Source organism: Equus przewalskii, chromosome X (assembly GCF_037783145.1).
Source record: "Equus przewalskii isolate Varuska chromosome X, EquPr2, whole genome shotgun sequence".
NCBI lineage: Eukaryota > Metazoa > Chordata > Mammalia > Perissodactyla > Equidae > Equus > Equus przewalskii.
Window position 1 is genome coordinate 113,665,610 of NC_091863.1, and position 18,132 is coordinate 113,683,741.

An 18,132-nucleotide genomic window follows, 5' to 3' on the forward strand; every position below is an offset into this window, starting at 1 on the left:
AGAGATAGTGCATTAACTCCCATATTTTTGATAGTCAGGCCACATTGGCCTACGTGCCATGACCTAAATACCTTTACCTTAAAATTCCACGTTTACGTGTCTTTTTCTCCAATCCCTGTATGCATTAACACTCCTTATCTACAGATCAAGATTTTCCTCAAATTTTTTTTTAGTTCAGTGCTGTTTTCAAATATTGAGAACTTCCATATTACACCACATGAATCCAAATAAACGTTCTCCCTTATATGTGCCCTTGGAACTTTGTTTACCTTTATCCTTAGCACCTTTTGATTCTTTATATTATTACTATTGCTTGTTTATACGTTTATGTCCCTTACTAGCCATTACCGTCTAAGCTCAGAAACTGCTCACATAGGAAAACCTCAGAATGACACCAGTTAGGACTTGAAGAGAAGAGATCTTTGAGGTCATCTTTTCAACTCCCCTTGCTTCACAGGTAGGGAAAATGGACACCAGGGAAACTGATTCGCATTAGATTGTACAGCTTATCAACTGCAGAGCCAGGAATAGAATCCAAGTCTCCAGAACCACAGGAAACTGCCTTTTCTTCTACATGCCAGGGTAAGTCAATTATTCTCCTAGACATTCTCAAGAGTCTACTTCTATATCCATGTGATCCTGACGACGCATTCTGACTCCAATTTCAAATTGCTTTCTGATTCATTTGCAAATCTTTCCATGCCACTTATCATTCACATTACTGTTTTTCTCCCAGATCAAATGAAAATGAATCCACAGGCTTGAAATAGGTTTTGAGTGGGATACAGCCAAGTATTCGTGTCAGAGGGACTCAGTATAGGACAATGACTGGTGTTCAGGAATAACAGCTTTTTAAAACTTCTCTCTCTAAAGGAATTTATGCTAAGAATTCTGTAGCTTCTCATTGAATTCCCATGGCCTGTGGCCAATAGATATCTGACAGTTCTAAGTTAAGCAAGATTTTCTTAACTATCTGCGAATCTTAATATATTTATCGTACTCAGCCCACACTTACATTGGTCTTCATAAGGTATGAATTACCCATGTTGCCTGGATTGTCTTTTTCCAGACATCTGAATCCGGCAATTTTCAAACATCATTTTGATGAGCAGTTTTCTTAGGTGAATATTTTTCTGTCATTATGACACTGCCACCATTCCCGCAAGTGCTACTAGTTCTAGCCAAGAATGGTTTTTCCTTCGTGTAGACAGATTCAAAAGAGAATGTTCTAGATATGGCATAACAAATATCTAACTCACTTCATACAAATGATTATTAAGACTCTCTGAAGAGAAAGATTACAGTTACAATATTTTCATTAATCTACCTGCAAAGACCTCTAAAAAGTATTGATTAGAGATTTAATGCAAATGAAATTTCATAATAAACATAGTATTCAATTATTCATTTCTTCGTTCTTATCTTTGTTGATTTAGAATACCATATACGGAAGAATTTGGAAACTGAGCCAGCAACATCTGTGGTATTTTAATTTCTATAAGATAAAGTACCATTTGTATTTTGAGTCACTCATGAGAAATGTTTCTATACAAATTTCTAAAAAATACGGTAACAAGAAAAAAAAGCCCTCTAACTAAGCCAAATACAATAGTCATCTTTACCTACGTAAATTTTATTTTTCTTTACAAAAGAGGACAGATGTACACGTACACACAGGATAGAAAATATTTAATGTATAACTCACTGAGAAATTCTTCGCCTTTTATTCACAAAATAATAGAACAATCTTCAGGAAAATAATTATATAATATATGACTATGTAGAATTAACTTGTTGATTATTTCTATGGATTAAGATCCTATAATTTTGTAGCAAATTATTTTTCCTTAAAGCTAATGTGTTATGATCGTTTAAAGGAAATCTAAAATTTTTGAAATATTCAAATGCCTGAGTACTTGCCTTGTGTTTAGTGCTGTGCTAGGCACTGAAGGGGCTATAAAGCACAAAACTTGTCTTCAAAGAACTTGCCATGGCGTCAGGAAGACTTCCAGTGGACTGTACTGTATGACTCTTTTGTAAGATATCTTTAGTGGACACTTCAGAGCTCTTTCCTTCCAGTGGTTGTTGAAGTGAAGAGGTAGCTAAATTAATTTCTGCAGCAGATTTCCATAAGCCAGCTATTTGGCTTCATTAAAATAAAATTTCCATATTTTTCTTTAATTTCTTTCAATTACCTCATAAACTTACATTGCTTAAGGGCATAAGCAAAAAGAAAATTAACATTCTTTATCACTTCCTCCATCAAAGCTTGCATGGATACAATCTTGTACATAGTTCATCAGAATAAACACTCCTGATACAATAAAAGCAGGGCACATCTGATTTTGAACTTGATAATCAATAATTCAATAAAATATTGAAATAATAATTTTGAATTTCATTGCAGTTTCCCCATTTGCAGCAAGTGAACCATATGTAGCTGTTCTATCTTCTGATCAAACTTCTCCAATTTCAATAACAGTTAGGGTTCAGTAATTGGTGTGCTATATGATTATTTTCTTGATTAAAAACATCATACAAGGGGCCAGCCCAGTGGAGTAGAGGTTAAGTTCGCTCGTTCTACTTTGGTGGCCCGGGGTTTGCCAGTTCGGATCCCAGGCGTGGACCTATGTGCTGCTTGTCAAGCCATGCTGCGGCAGGCATCCCACACATAAAATAGAGGAAGATGGGCACAGATGTTGGCTCAGGGCCAATCTTCCTCAGAAAAAGAGGAATTGGATTGGTCAGAGTGAATCTTCCTAAAAAAAAAAATCATACATGTTATGCACAAAATCGATGCAAAATAAGCTTTGGACTAATTATTTTAAGTAATATCATAACAGTAAAACTAAAGACCCAAAGGATAAGAAGCTGTCAATTATTAGCTAATTCAGTATTTCTCAAAATGAGATTCCTCAGATTTTATTTTATGGGAAACTAAGAAGTATTAATATTAAAAAAAAAAAAGACAAGAAAATAGAAGAAAAGAAAAGTCTTCCATGAGAAAATAAGATTGTAAACATGGGAAGACTTTTCTGAGTTGTTACAATGCTAGTATATATGAAAAGCTCTAAGTGGTAGGTGCATGGAAAGCATCCCTGGTCTTGCTCTAGTTTGGTCTGCTTTCACCTACGCATGGCCTAATCTAGTGTTGTAATCTTCCCAGAGTTAATGTGTATAGTTTCTCTTGGGTGTTCTTCAGCCTTATCCAAGTTCCTTGGTCATGGAGAATCTCCTCAGAGAGGAACATCCATGTTTCCCTTTGAGCCCTGTCAAAGTATACTGTCAGCAGTATACCCACTAACCCTCTCTCCAGGTGGGGCATCTCTTGAATTGATGTCTGTCTGGGTCACTCAACAGCTTCTATGTGTTCTTTTACTTGGAGCCATAGGAACTGCTGACCACCTCTCCAGTGCTAGTTCAGCATTCTACATCCTTTTCCCCCTCCATCCCTTTCCTGTCCTCTTTCTCTACTGTCCTTTCTCGCTTAACTGATATTGATTACTATTCCACCAATTCTTTCACTTTCAGAAATTTTCAGACAAGTGGACAGTAGTTTTCACATTCATGTGCATCTCCAAAGTCTAGGGTATGGATGCCAATCTTTCCCAAGAGGCCCCTTAAAACATTCATCTCATTTGTTTGGCAGTGCCACGTGGCCCTAGGATTCTGCAGCTCAGCAAAACTCCATCTGGAGAGAGAAGTGGCAGTCTCCTCTTTGAGTAGACACTGCCAATCTTTATGATTGAGTTTCTGGTAGCCTCCCCTCACTTCTCTACCAGGAAAAGAGAAAGTAACTACCCTCCCCAACTTTCGAGGAGGGGAAGGGCAAAATCTCTAACCACGAACTCCACATTCTTTACCAGGCCAATGACACTGTTGACTTCCCCCTTACCCACTCCGGTCTTCTGTTGGAGATGACAGGGTGGAGGTGAGGGGTAGGTAGATAGTTATTTATATAGCGCATAAGATGTTGATCTTTAGTAAGATCTGGAAGTGTATGTCCGACATCAATTATTTGCAGCTCTTTGTAGGCTGGACAATAATTAGAGCCTCTTTATACCCAGTGTTGGGTTCCAGTTGCCAATTAAAGGCAAGAGGAAGAGTTTTAGTTAACATTCTCTCTATTTTGACTTGGAACTATCATTTGTGCTTAATTTACTGTTCCTTTAATAACTTCCTTTTATAGATGCTAAAGTTTAAATTTCCCTGTAAGCATAGCTTTTGCTTCATCTCACCTTTGCTATATAACTGTTTAAATTATTCAGTTCTGAATATATTCTAAATTCCATTGCAATTTCTTTTTTAAACAATAGTTAATTATAAAGTGCATTACTTAAATTTCACACATTTGGGTGTTTTAAAGCTACCTTTTTTAATTCATTTCTTGTCAATATAATTGTAGGCAAATGATATATTTTGCATGATTTTATTTCTTTGAAGTTTGTTGAAAGTTGATCGTTGGAACAGAATGCATACAGTTTTGGTAAATGTTTCTTGTGCACTTGAAACGAATACTTATCCTGACATCATTGGGTACAGTGCTTTATATATGTAAATTAGGTCAAGAATGTTAATTAAGTTGCTCAAATCATCTATGTTCTTAAAGATTATTTTTCTGATAGTTAAATCAGTTACTGAGAGTAGTTTAAAATAGTTCATTATGACTATGTATTTGTCTATATGTCCTTTAATTATGTCATGCTTGGCCTTTGTATTTTGAGGGTGTGTTGTTAGATGCATACACATTTAGAATTATTATATGATTAATTTTTCCTTAAGTCTACTTTCTTTTTATATAGCTATACCATCTTTCTTTTGATTAGTGTTTTTGTACTTTATATTTCCATCCTTTTCCTTTTGAACTTTCTCTATCTTTATATTTAAAATGTATCACTTATGGACACCATTTAGTTATGATTTGTTTTTTTCTTTATATCCTGACAATCTTTTCTTTTTAGTTGAAAAATTTATTGTGTTTACATTTAATGTAATTATTTATACATTTGAGATTAATTCCTTGTTATTTGCTTTATATTTATCTCAATTATTCTATATCCCTTTTCTCATTTTCTTGCTTTTTTGGTTTATTGAGTGTATTTTATTATTCACTTTTATTAGCTTATAGTTTATATATCCTTTTACAATACTTTTTGGGATAACTCTAGGATTACAAAGTACATCATTGATCTGTCCAAATTTTCTTCACATTTCTGGATAATATAGAAACTCTTTGTATTTGAACTCTTGAACTTCACGTATCGCCCTCCTGCATGACATTTCCATATATTTTTCTATTTCTTTATGTATGTATGTATGTATGTATGTATCTATTTCCCACCTCCAGAGTTGCTATTACTAGTATTTAAGTAGTCAATATTCATTTAAATTTTCCCACATATTTACCCTTTTTTGGTGTGCTTCATTCTCTCCTTCATGTATGTACTTCCATCTGGAATTATTTCCTTGAGACATAAGTACATCTTTAGCTCTTTCCTTTAGTACTGGCTTACTCATGACAAAGTTTTTGTTTGTGCTTGTTTTAAAATATTTTCATCTCCTCTTTATTTTTCTTGGAAATAGAATTATAGAATGGCAGTTATTTTCTTTCAGTAATTTTACGATATTCTTTTATTGGCTTGTGTAGAGAAATTAGCTATCACTCTTGCTATTTTTTTCCTTTAAAAATAATCTATCTTTTCCCTCATATGGCTTTAATTAAAATTTTCCTTTTTGTGCTGATCTTCAGAAATTTTGCTATGAACTGCCTAACTGTGGCTTTATTACTATTTACTCTTCTTGGTTTTGTATTGGCTCTTGAATCTGTAGCCTAAGATCTTTAACCAATTTTAGAAAACTCTCAGCTTCTAGCTTCCCTGTATATTTATTCTTCCCCATTTTTTCTCTCCTCTTCTCCTCCTACCCCAATTTTATGTATATTAGATCTATTTACAGGGTCCTCTTTGTGTTCTATAAACTTCTGCATTTTATATGTATATTTTTTGTCTATTTTTATTCTGGTAATTTTCTGATGACCCACCTTCTGTTTTACTGATTCTGTCTTAAAGTTATGTTTAATCTTCCATTTGACCAGCCCATTGAGCTCAGAATTTCATATCTTTATTTTTTCATTTCAAAAACTTTTATTTTAAAGATTTTTGTTATCCATTTAAATCCTCAATCTTATGCTGAATTCCCTTAAACATATTAAGCTTATTTGTTTTAAAGCCTATGTATATGATATTTCCATTATCTAGATCCTCTGTGGTTCTGTTTCTATTGTCTGTTATCTATCTCTGTCTTGTCACCTCCTATGCTTGATTATTTGTCATTGAGTGACATTTATATATGAAGAACTGTGAAATATTTTGAGGTCTAGGTTTAACTTATCTTCCAAAATAGACAATTTTTGTCTGCTTAAGGTAATGGACTACCAGGGATTGTGATGATTGGAAGCTGGGCTTCAGTTCTCTCTCTCGCTCATATATATATTACAGCTTTTATTTAGCATATGTATAGTATAGGTTTCTAGTTGTTCTTAGAGAGAAGCTAGTTTGAAATCACTTAGTACACTATTGTCAGAAGTGGAATCCTAATAACTATACTGTTGTAACTATATTTTATTGTTTGGTAAGGCAAATTTCTTGCCACTTATTATTTTAGGATCTCTTGCATAATCTCATTCACTATTTTTCCACATGAAATTTAGGATCACTTTGTCAAATTATAAAATGGAATTACATTGCATTTATGGATTTATTTAAGGAGAAATGACATTGTTTTACTAGGATTTATTAGAATATGATTTTAAATAATAGTAATTTTCGTCCCCTCTTTTCAATTACTATATCAATTATTTTTATCTTCTTCATGACATTTTAAACACAAATCAACCTAATTTTTCACTTTCTGGATGGAGCTTTACAAATAATATGTTTTTAACAGAACATATTATGCATGTATTTCTTTGTTCCTTATTTTGATTTTTAAATCAGGAATTAATGTTGAATTTTATTCATATTCTCTCTATTTTTACTTTCCTTTAACTAATGATTATTTTATGTGTACTAGGTGCCAGACAGTCATGCATTGTAGGTATCACAATGAACTAAAGAGAGAAAGACAATTTTCAAGCTCTAATGAAGATTATACCATATATTACTCATAGTCCTAACAACAAACAGATGGCACATTCAAGAGGGATAATTCAAGAGATTATGATGAACAAAAATACAAAGATATGGGTAGTGTCTAAGAAAACAAACAACTGATAAGAAAGCATACATGGGTCAGCAAGATTGTAAAGTTTTAACTGTCCCTTGTCCTGAAGGAACAAAGGGAGGTGAAGCTTTCCAGAACCCAGAGCAAAAGTTCTCTCATAGAGAGATTTGAGCACAGGAGCTAATAACAGAGTAATGTAGCCTAGAACACCTGAAGCTCAGAAGGGAGGGAAGCAGAGGAATTTATCCCTCGACTTCTTTCCTTCCAGCCTCAGATATCTTGCCAGTATCTTCCTTTGGTTAGATCTAACTGGAAGGCAGAGGGCATGGGATCCCAACCAAGCCAGGTTTCTGGAATACATAATAAGATGGAAAGGGATAGAGGATGTCAGCAACATGGAGCAGTGAACTGTTCCCTTTGTCTCTCCCCCTTTTGAACTACAATTAAACAGGCATTCACTGACCAATGGAGGAAGCACACACAGCACAACAGAATACCTGAGAGACACATGCAGCTGTACATCTGAGGGGGAATTGAGTGGCCCTCTTGGAAGTGGTGGAGATAGGTGAGCACTCCCTGCCCTTCCCCAGTGGCCCTGTGCACCTGCATGAATGCTTTTCAGCCTGGTGCAAGCACCCCACATGTGGGAACATGCATGGGGGGACCAGAGGAAGAGGCAGTGTCAGCCCTTAGCCCTCTTGTGATCACTTTTCTGGCAGCAGGAGGGAGCCCACTGTGCCCGCAGCAGCCTCAAAGAGTGTCTCTGGATCAGGCCCCACGAGGAAACCCCACCTACCAAGCACAGCAGTCAGCGGGAACACAGGCAGAGATAGCAGCAGGTCTACACACTGAGACAAGTGTACTCCAGGCCCGTATGAGCACACGTAGTACTGTGGAGCCCTGAAAGACAGAAAATACCCTGGGACAACTGTAGGAAGATGTGGTGGTGGCCCTTAGCCTGCTCAAGATTGCTTTCCCTGCAAGGAAGTGTCCACCATGCCCCTGCAGCCACAAGGAATGGCCCTACCTTGGTCACAGGAGGAAGCCCTGCCCACCAAGCACAATCCACACAAAACCCTAAACACTCTTCAGGCTGGCACAAGCACCAATAGTACCCTCACAGCTTACAGCAGATGGGATGGGAACAGAAACTGCTCCTGCTTCCCCCTAGTGGTAGCAAGTGGAATCTGCAAACTAATATTACCACAAGTGTCCCAGCACAGGATTAGTTCATCAAACTCTGTGAGAAACTGCAGCAACATTCAGACAAGAAGGAAAATGACAATTCTCCAGAAACCAACCATGGAGGCACAGAAATTTACAATCTAAATGACAGAGAATTCAAAATAGTTGTCATAAAGAAACTCAACCCTTTACAAGAAAACACAGAAAGACAGTTCGATGAGCTCAGGAATAATATGAATTTCTTCACCAAGAGACTGAAACTATGAAAAAAAAAATCAAGCAGAAATTCTGGATATGAAAAACACAATTAGTGAAATAAAAAATAATCTAGAATCCTTAAGAAATAGAGCTGATTACAGAGGAAAGAATTAGTGATTCAGAGCATAAAAAATATAGAAATTCTACAGGTGGAGGAGGAGACAGAAATAAGATTTTTTAAAAACTGAAGGAGTTCTTTGAGAAACATCTGACTGAATTAGGAAAATCACCATAAGGATTATAGACATTCTAGAGGGAGAAAGGAGCAGAGAGTTTGTTCAAAGAAATAATAGCTGAAAACTTCCCAAACATGGGGGAGAAAGCAGATTTACAAATAAACAAAGCTAATAGAATTCCCAGTTTCATCAATACTAAAAGACCTTCTCCAAGGCATATAATAGTAAAACTGGCAAAAGCCAATGACAAATAAAAAACATTAAGGGCAGTAAGGCAGAAGAAAATAACCTATAAAAGAAACCCAATCAGGCTTTCAGTGGATTTCTTGGCAGAAACCTTACAGGTTAGGAGAGAATGGAATGATATATTAAAAATACTGAAAGACACTAACTTTCAGCCAAGAATATTCTCTCCAGTGACACTTTTCTTCAGATATGGTGGAGAAATAAAAACTTTCCCAGATAAACAAAAGCAGAGGGAATTTATTGCCACAAGATCTCCCTTAAAAGAAATAATTAAAGATGCCATCACACTGGAAAAAAATAGATAAAGATCTGAAAAGCCTTGAGTGAGGAGATAAACAGACATAATCAGAAAACTGCAGCTCTCTATCAGAACAGGGAGACAAATAGTCAATTATAGCTTAAAAGATAAAGGGAAAGAAAGCATCAAAACTAACAATAAATACCTCAGTTTACTCACAAACTCACAACATTAAAAACAGAAAAAATTGTAACAGCAATAACTCAGAAGGGGAAGAGGAAAAGGATGGAACTTGCTTAGGTTAATGGAGAAAAGAGGCTATGAGAAAATGGACTATTTCATCTACAAGATCTTTCATACAAAGCCCACGGTAATCACTAAACAAAAATCAGAGCAAAGCCACTATTCACAAAGAAAGAGGGACTAAGAAAGCCTCCTCAGAAAACCACAAAAATGAAATGGCAGTCAGAAATACAAAGGAAGAGAAACAATGGAAACATAGAACCAGAAAACAAAAGATAAAGTGGCAGTATTAACTGCTTATATATCAATAATCGCTCTAAATGTAGATTGAATTCTCCATTCAAAAGACACAGAGTAGCTGGATGGATTAAAAGACAAGACCCAATGATATGCTGCCTCCATGAAACATATCTCAACTCCAAAGACACACATAGGCTCAGAGTGAAGGGTTAGAAGACAATACTCCAAGCTAATGGCAAAAAAAAGAAAGCAGGTGTTGCCATACTTATATCAGACAAAGCAGACTTCAAGTTTAAAAAGACAATGAGAGACAGAGGGGCAGTATATAATGATAAAAGGGACATTCCACCAATTGGACATAACACTTAATAATATATATGCACTTAACACAGGGGCATCAAAGTACATAAAGCAATTATTAACAGATCTAAAGGGAGAAAATAATAGCAACACAATAATAGTAGGGGATCTCAACACCCCGCTTACATCAATGGAAAGATCATCCAGACAAATTGAACAAGGAAATAGTAGATTTAAATGAAACGCTTGGTCAGATGGACTTAATAGGTATATAGAGACCATTCCATCCAAAAACAGCAGAATACAGATTCTTCTCAAGTGCACATGGATCATTCTCAAAGATAGACCATATGGTGGGAAACAAGGCAAGCCTCAATAAATGTAATAAGATTGAAATCATCTCAACCATCTTTTCCAACCATGATACTGGGAAACTAGAAATCAACTACAAGCAAAAAACACTGGAAAATTCAGAAATATGTAGAAACTAAATAGCATGCTACCTCACAACCATTGAGTCAATGAAGAAATCAAAGGAGAAATTACAAAATACCTGGAGACAAACGAAAATGAAAGTGTAACATACCAACTCTTATGGGATGCAGCAAAAGTGGTCATAAGGGGGAAATTCATAGCAATACAGGCCCAACTCAACAAACAAGAAAAATATCACATAAGTAATCCTAAACTGCACCTAACAGAACTAGAAAAAGAAGAACAAACAAAGCCCAAAGTCAGCGGAAGGAGGGAAATAACAAAAATCAGAGAAGGAATAAATGAAATAGAGACTAAAAAAACAGTAGAAAGCATTAATGGAATTAAGGACGAGTTCTTTCAGAAGATAAACAAAATTGATGAGCACTTAGCCAGATTACCCCCCCCCAAAAAAAAAGAGAGAGAGAGAGAAGGCTCAAATAAATAAAATTAGAAATGAAAGAGGTGAAATTACAATAGACACTGCAGAAATATGCAGGATTACAAAAGAATACTATGAAAAACTATAGGCCAACAAATTGGATAACCTAGAAGAAATGGATAAATCCTTAGACTCATACAACCTCCCAAAACTGGATTAAGAAGACATGGAGAATTGGAATAGACCAATCACATGTAAAGAGACTGAAACAGTCATCAAAAACCTCCCAAAAAACAAAAGTCTAGGACCAGATGGCTTCTCTAGAGAATTCTACTAAACATTCAAAGAAGATTTAATAACTATCCTTCTCAAAGTTTTCCAAAAAATTGAAGAAGGTGGAACATTTCCTAACTCATTCTATGAAGCCAACATTACCCTGATACCAAAATCAGACAAGGACAACATAAAGAAGTAAAATTACAGCCCAACATTGCTGATGAATATAGATGCAAAAATCCTCAACAAAATCTTGGCAAATCGAATATTGCAATATATTAAAAAGATCATACACCACGATCAAGTGGGATTTATTTCAGGGATGCAAGAACAGTCCAACATTTGCTAATCAATCAATGTGATAGACAATGTTAAAAAAATGAGGAATAAGAATCACATAATCATCTCAAAAGATGCAGAGAATGCATTTGACAAGATCCAACATCCACTTATGATAAAAACTCAATAAAATGGGTATAGAAGGAAAGTACCTCAACACAATAAGGGCTATACATAACAAACCCACAGCTAACGTTATACTTAATGGTGAAAAACTGAAAGCTATCCCTCTGAAATCAAGAAAAAGACAGCATGCCCAGTCTTGTCACTTCTATTCACCATAGTACTGGATATTTCAGCCAGAGCAATTAGGCAAGAAAAAGAAAGAAAAGAAATCCAAATTGGAAAAGAAGAAGTAAAACTCTCATAGTTTGCAGATGATATGCTTCTATATATAGAAAACCCTAAAGAATCCATCAGAAAACTATTAAGAATAATAAACAACTACAGCAATGTTGCAGGGTACAAAATCAATTTAAAAAAATCAGTTGCATCTCTATACACTAACAACAAACTAGCAGAAAGAGAAGTCAAGAATACAATCCCTTTTACAATGGCAACAAAAAGAATAAAATATCTAGACATAAATTTAGTCAAACAGGTGAATGACCTATACACTGAAAACTATAAGACATAATTGAAAGAAATTGAAGAAGACACAAAGAAATGGAAAGATACTCCATGCCCATGGGTTAGAAGAATAAACATAGTTAAAAATCCATACTACCTAAAACAATCTACAGATTCAATGCATTCCCAATCAGAATCCCAATTACATTCTTCACAGAAATAGAACAAAGAATCCTAAAATTTACATGGAACAAGAAAAGACCATGAATAGTTTCCTGAGAAAAAAGAACAAAGCTGAAGGCATCACAATCCCTGACTTCAAAATATACTACAAAGCTATACTAATCAAAACAGCATGGTACTGGCACAAAAACAGACACACAGATCAATGGAACAGACTTGAAACCACAGAAATAAAACCACACATCTATGGACAGTTAATCTTCTACAAAGGAGCCAAGAACATACAATGGAGAAAGGAAATTGTCTTCAATAAATGATGTTGAGGAAATTGAACAGACACATGTAAAAGAATGAAGGTGGACTCTTATCTTACACCATACACAAAAATTAACTCAAAATGGATTAAAGACTTGAAGATAGACCTGAAACCATAAAACTCCTGGAAGAAAATATAGGCAGTACACTACTTGACATTGGTCTTAGCAGCATCTTTTCAAATACCATGTCTCCTTGGGCAAGGGAAACAAAAGAAAAAGTTAACAAATGGGCCTACATCAGATTAAAAAGCTTCTACAAAGCAAAGGAAACCATGAACAAAATGAAATGACAACCCACCAACTGGGAGAAAATATTTGCAAATCATTTGTTCAACAACAGGTTGATCTCCAAAATATACAAAGAACTCATACAACTAAAAAACAAAAAACCTCGTCAGAAAATGGGCAGAGGATATGAACAGACATTTTTCCAAATAAGATATACAGATTGCCAATAGACATATGAAACAATGTTCAACATCACCAATTATTAGGGAAATGCAAATCAAAACTACAATGAGATATCACCTTAAGGTGGTCAGAATGGCTATAATTACCTAGACAAAAAACAACAAATGTTGAAGAGGCTGTGGAGAAAAAGGAACCCTCGTCTACTGTTGGTGGGAATGCAAACTGGTGCAGCCACTATGGAAAACAGTATAGAGGTTTCTCAAAAAATTAACAATAGAAACACCATGTGATCAAGCTATTGCACTGCTGGGTATTTACCCAGAGAACTTGAAATCAATGATCCAAAGAGATTTATGCTCCACTATGTTCATTGCAGCGTTATTCACAATAGCCGAGATTTGGAAGCAACCCAAGTACCCTTCTATGGATGAATGGATAAAGAAGATGTGGTATCTATATATACAATGGAATACTACTCAGCCATAAAATAGACAAAATCATCCCATTTGCAATAACATGGATGGACCTTGAGGGTATGATGTTATGCGAAATAAGCCAGACAGAGATAGACCAATACTGCATGGTTTCACTCATATGAGGAAGATAACAAATACATGGATAAAATGAACAGATTAAAGGTTACCGGGGGGAAGAGAGTTGGGGGGTGGGCGAAAGGGGTAAAGAGGCACGTATATACAGTGACAGACAAAAATTAGACTACTGGTGGTGTGTACAATGAAGTCTATTCAGAAATTGATAAATAATAATGTACGCCCCAAATTACACAATGTTATAAACCATTTTGATCTCAATAAAATTACTGAAGAAAAATATAGAAAGGAGTAGAGAGTCAATCTATAGAGACAAATGGAGAATAACTAGCATATAATATATAGAAACTGGCATTTAAGTAGGCAAGTATTATATAGAGTGATAAGTGCTATGACAGAGGAAATACTGCAACACATGGAGACTTTCAGAAGAGGCATCGCCAATATGCTGCTCTGTAGCATCTCTTGGACACTGTTCCCACCTGTTCTGGTCTAGTTAGATTGATATTTGCACCTGTACTCATATTCAGTATTTTAAAAAATATTTTATTATGGAAAATTTAAATTATACACAAAAGTAAAGAGAACAGTATAATCACCATGTGCCTATCACGTACCTTCAGCAATTTTCACTGCTTTTGAATCTTGAATCTGTGATTCCCCATACTCTTTTATATTTTATTTTCAAGAGATGTTTAAAAGAGATCCCAGTATTATGTTATTTTACCTGAAAACATTTAAATATCCATCTCTAGCTGTGAAGAATATTTAGAATAGATTTTGTATAATCATCTTGTCATTATTACACCTAACATTGATAAATTAACCTAAGAAAATTTATTAAATTATTTAATATGATCTAATACCATCTATACTCAAATAAAATTAATTAAATTCTTTAATGTCATCTAATACCATCTATACTCAAATTTCCCTGATTCTTTCAAATATATCTTTTCATGGTAGATTTGTTTTAATCAGGATCCAAACAAGATCTAGATATTATATTTAGTCTTTTCTCTAAGTATCTTTATTCTATAACTGTCCCCCTCTCGCCTGCTAATAATTCACAACATGCAATTGATTGAGGGAGAAACCAGGTCACTTGTATTATAGAACGTCCCACATTCTGGATTTGGCTGATTGCTTCCTCGTGGTGTCATTTAATGTGTTCCTGTATCCCTGGTAATTCCCATAAACTTGTAGGTAGATCTACAGGCTTAAGTGTATTTTGGTTCAATTTTTGGAAAGAGTACTTAGTGGGTGGTGATGTTTATTTCCTATTTCATTATATCTGGAAGCACATGATGTTTGATTTTTCTGCTTTCAGTGATGTAAAACTATCAGTCCAGTTCAGGTGATGTCGCCTGATTCTTTTATCAAGCTTTCAACATTTCACCTAATGATTTTAGCATTAATTGATTATCGTTGCCAAGACGTTTAACTCTGTATTCCTCTTGAGTTTATCAGTGGTAACTTTTCTGTAAAGAAGCACTCTCCATCATTAATTATTTGTTTATCCTGAAATATAGTTAATTTGGAAAGGGAGGATAAATACTTGATTTTTCCTCCTATTATTCATCAGTTTTCAGAACAATGAGTTGCTCCCTTAGCAAATTTCAATGATATCTAATGAATTTTTTATCATTATAAGTTTACCTATTTTTATATATTTGATGGGGTTTAGTCCATTGCAGTCATTATTGTGCAAATTGTGCCACTTTTTGGCCAGTGAGAGTTCCCTCAAGTAAACTTCTATATTCAGATTTTATTTAACTTGAAATTGGGTTCCCTCTTTGAATTATACTCACTCCAGACATTTACCCCTTTTTAGATACTGTATTTTGTTACTAGACTGCTGGGATACCATGTGAACACCCTGGAATGCTCTAGTCCCCAGCTACACATTTGGTAGTGTTCACTGACTAACATTCCAAGTTGAGTCTGGTTTGATTCTATGTTATACGTGTCATTTAACTGACACTTGATTTCCAATAGCTCTCCACAGCCTACAAATTCAGTCTTTGCTCATTGGTAAAGAACTTCGAGCCCTCCATGATTTATTCTCTAAGTCATTTCTCATTTTTGCTTCACCCTGCCTCACTGCTGCTCATTTGTCTTTCTCAGCTCTGAAAAGAGAGCTCTATGTTGGATACCACCTGCAAGTCTAGGCTCATGGAAGTTTCTGAGCTAATTCTGGGAAGGAAAAATGAACTTTGAAATCAAAATGGTAGGAGATGTGCTTGAATTTTTTGTCAATTCATCCAACTCCTTTTGTTCTGGTTCTAGGCTCACCAAGAAAGTACTGACAATTATTGGGTTTCCTAGGTCTTACTTTCAAGAAGAGACTGCTCTCATTGGAGAAATTCACACCCTATTCCTTATTCAGTTACGGTTCACATTATAATCAAGTTCCTGGCAATCTCATTATAGGTGGCTTTCCATATTACAACCTTTATAGAGGCTATAGGGAAATTCTATAGGGAAAAGGTATCCAAACTCCAGTGTCCAGTTACTATCACAGTCCTGTTTCTCAGTGTAAATAATCATTTGTCTTTCTGATCAGTCTTGTTAACCAGGGCAATGTGAATTTACCCCTTAAGTAACAAGTTCACTCTAGATGTGATGACAACTCAGATCTCTGAGTCAACAGGGCTGAGGGCTGGATGCTAGACCTTGGCATCATGGTAATGCATGTATCACTGTGACGCAGTCAGCAGCCTTTCCCCTGGCAACACAAGTCTTTGTGTTGGCCTCACCCCCATTTGTCTCATGTGAACATCTTCAGGTACAATTTGCAAGGCCCCACAGATTAGATTATCATGTAATGCAATTATTTTATTTTACAAATGAGAAAACTGAAACCATAGAAGGGGAGAATGTATCCAAGATCACAAAGACTCATAGAAAAGCATTCATTCCAAGTTTCTTGATGCTCAGTTGAGCATCCTTTCCCTTGTTTAATAGTTCTTGATGGATAAAAAAGCATTTTCCTATTCTCATTTAGGCTTTATATATATTCAGGGATTATAAAACCCTAGTGATGCCTGAGAGCTTAGAGATCATCTAGTCTACTGTTTTTCAACAGAGATCTATGGACTGGATACATTAGAATGATCCCTGGAGATTTTTCATTCTATGGGACTGGGAGGCAGTGTTGATGAAAGACTATTTTTTAAATTTCCCAAGAGATTCTCCTGCACAGAAAGCCTTGGGAAATCCTGATGTAATACAACTTACTTTTACAAATAAATTAATACAGTCTTAAGAAGGAGAAGGAATTTTGTCTTTGTGTATAGGGGCTCAAGTCACATCACACTTGACTTTTCAGCAGTTATTTACTACTCCAGCACTATGTACTGTGTGTACAGATTGGAGATTTTCAAGGTGGAAGATCTATGTTAGGGAAGTCAGAAAAGCAGCACAGTATCCTAGAATAAATCCTAGACCATATTGTGAACTCAGTCCTGAAAGTAATTTGGACACAAATGTTTTCTGCTTCTATTGCTGCTACCTGTATAACTTATGCTGTTGGACATATTCAAAAAGGCAGAAAGATCTGATTAGAAGAAGACAATGACAAACATTACTATCACTGAATTTAGAGAAATAACTATAGATGAGGTCATTAAGTCAAAGTTGGATGCACTTTGGAAATGTAATCAGGTTCTGAAGGACCTCACTGCAGATTATTCAGGTCTTTGTGGTTTGTTCTCATCTACACACCAGGATTAGGAATGTAGGATGTACTTTAGCACTAATGGGGAGTTCTGGGGCTGTAACTTTAACCCATTAGGGGCTCATATACCTCTTTCAATTGTCTATGCCAGTACCTCCTTAGATGTATGTCTGTACGTTATTTTCCTTAGTGATATTGAGCACTTGGATATGCCAGGCACAGCCATAAAGAATTCCATAATCAGGTAAGGGAATAAAGCAGTTTATATAGGCCTGAAATAAAAGAAGAAGTTCACTAACTGCTGGATGTGTTCAGAGACAGGAAATATCACATTCAATTTGTGGGAGATAATTGGAAGTTTGATGGCATATGAGATGAGCCTTGGAGAGTGAGTAGTTGGGGGACAGGGAGAGAAAGAGAGAGAGTCATTCATTCCAGGCGCAAGAAACTGTATGAACGATGGCATGGATGCATTGGAGTGCAAAATATATTGTGAGACTAACTCAGAGACCTCTACTTTGTATATCTTCTTTGAAAGAATGTTCCTACCCTCTAGTTCCCTCAAGAAACTTTCAAATGTAAACTTCTGTCTTCTACGTATTATTAAGGTCTTAATTGATTGGTGGTAAACAGAGAGGTGTACTTGAGCATTACCTATCTGCCAAATGTGGTATTAACAGAAGCCTAAAGCTCTGACAATGAGATAATACCATGAAGGGTGGCACAGTGTTAAGGAAAAAAGAGCAAACGATCTGGAATCATAGGAACAAAATTTGAGGCTCTTCTCTGCTACTAATTAACGATATGATCTTGGGTTTTTATTCAGTCTTTTGGATTTCAATT

The 18,132-nt window shown here is 35.6% G+C and overlaps 1 long non-coding RNA gene across 1 annotated transcript in view; it reads left to right on the forward strand.

The window, feature by feature from the left end:
* Window positions 1-457: 457 nt before the first annotated feature.
* LOC139081091 (uncharacterized) overlaps window positions 458-18,132 on the forward strand; it is a 129,051-nt gene continuing 111,376 nt past the window's right edge. Inside the window, exon 1 of the long non-coding RNA XR_011536066.1 lies at window positions 458-582. This is a non-coding gene — a long non-coding RNA (uncharacterized lncRNA). The remainder of the gene's footprint in view (window positions 583-18,132) is intronic.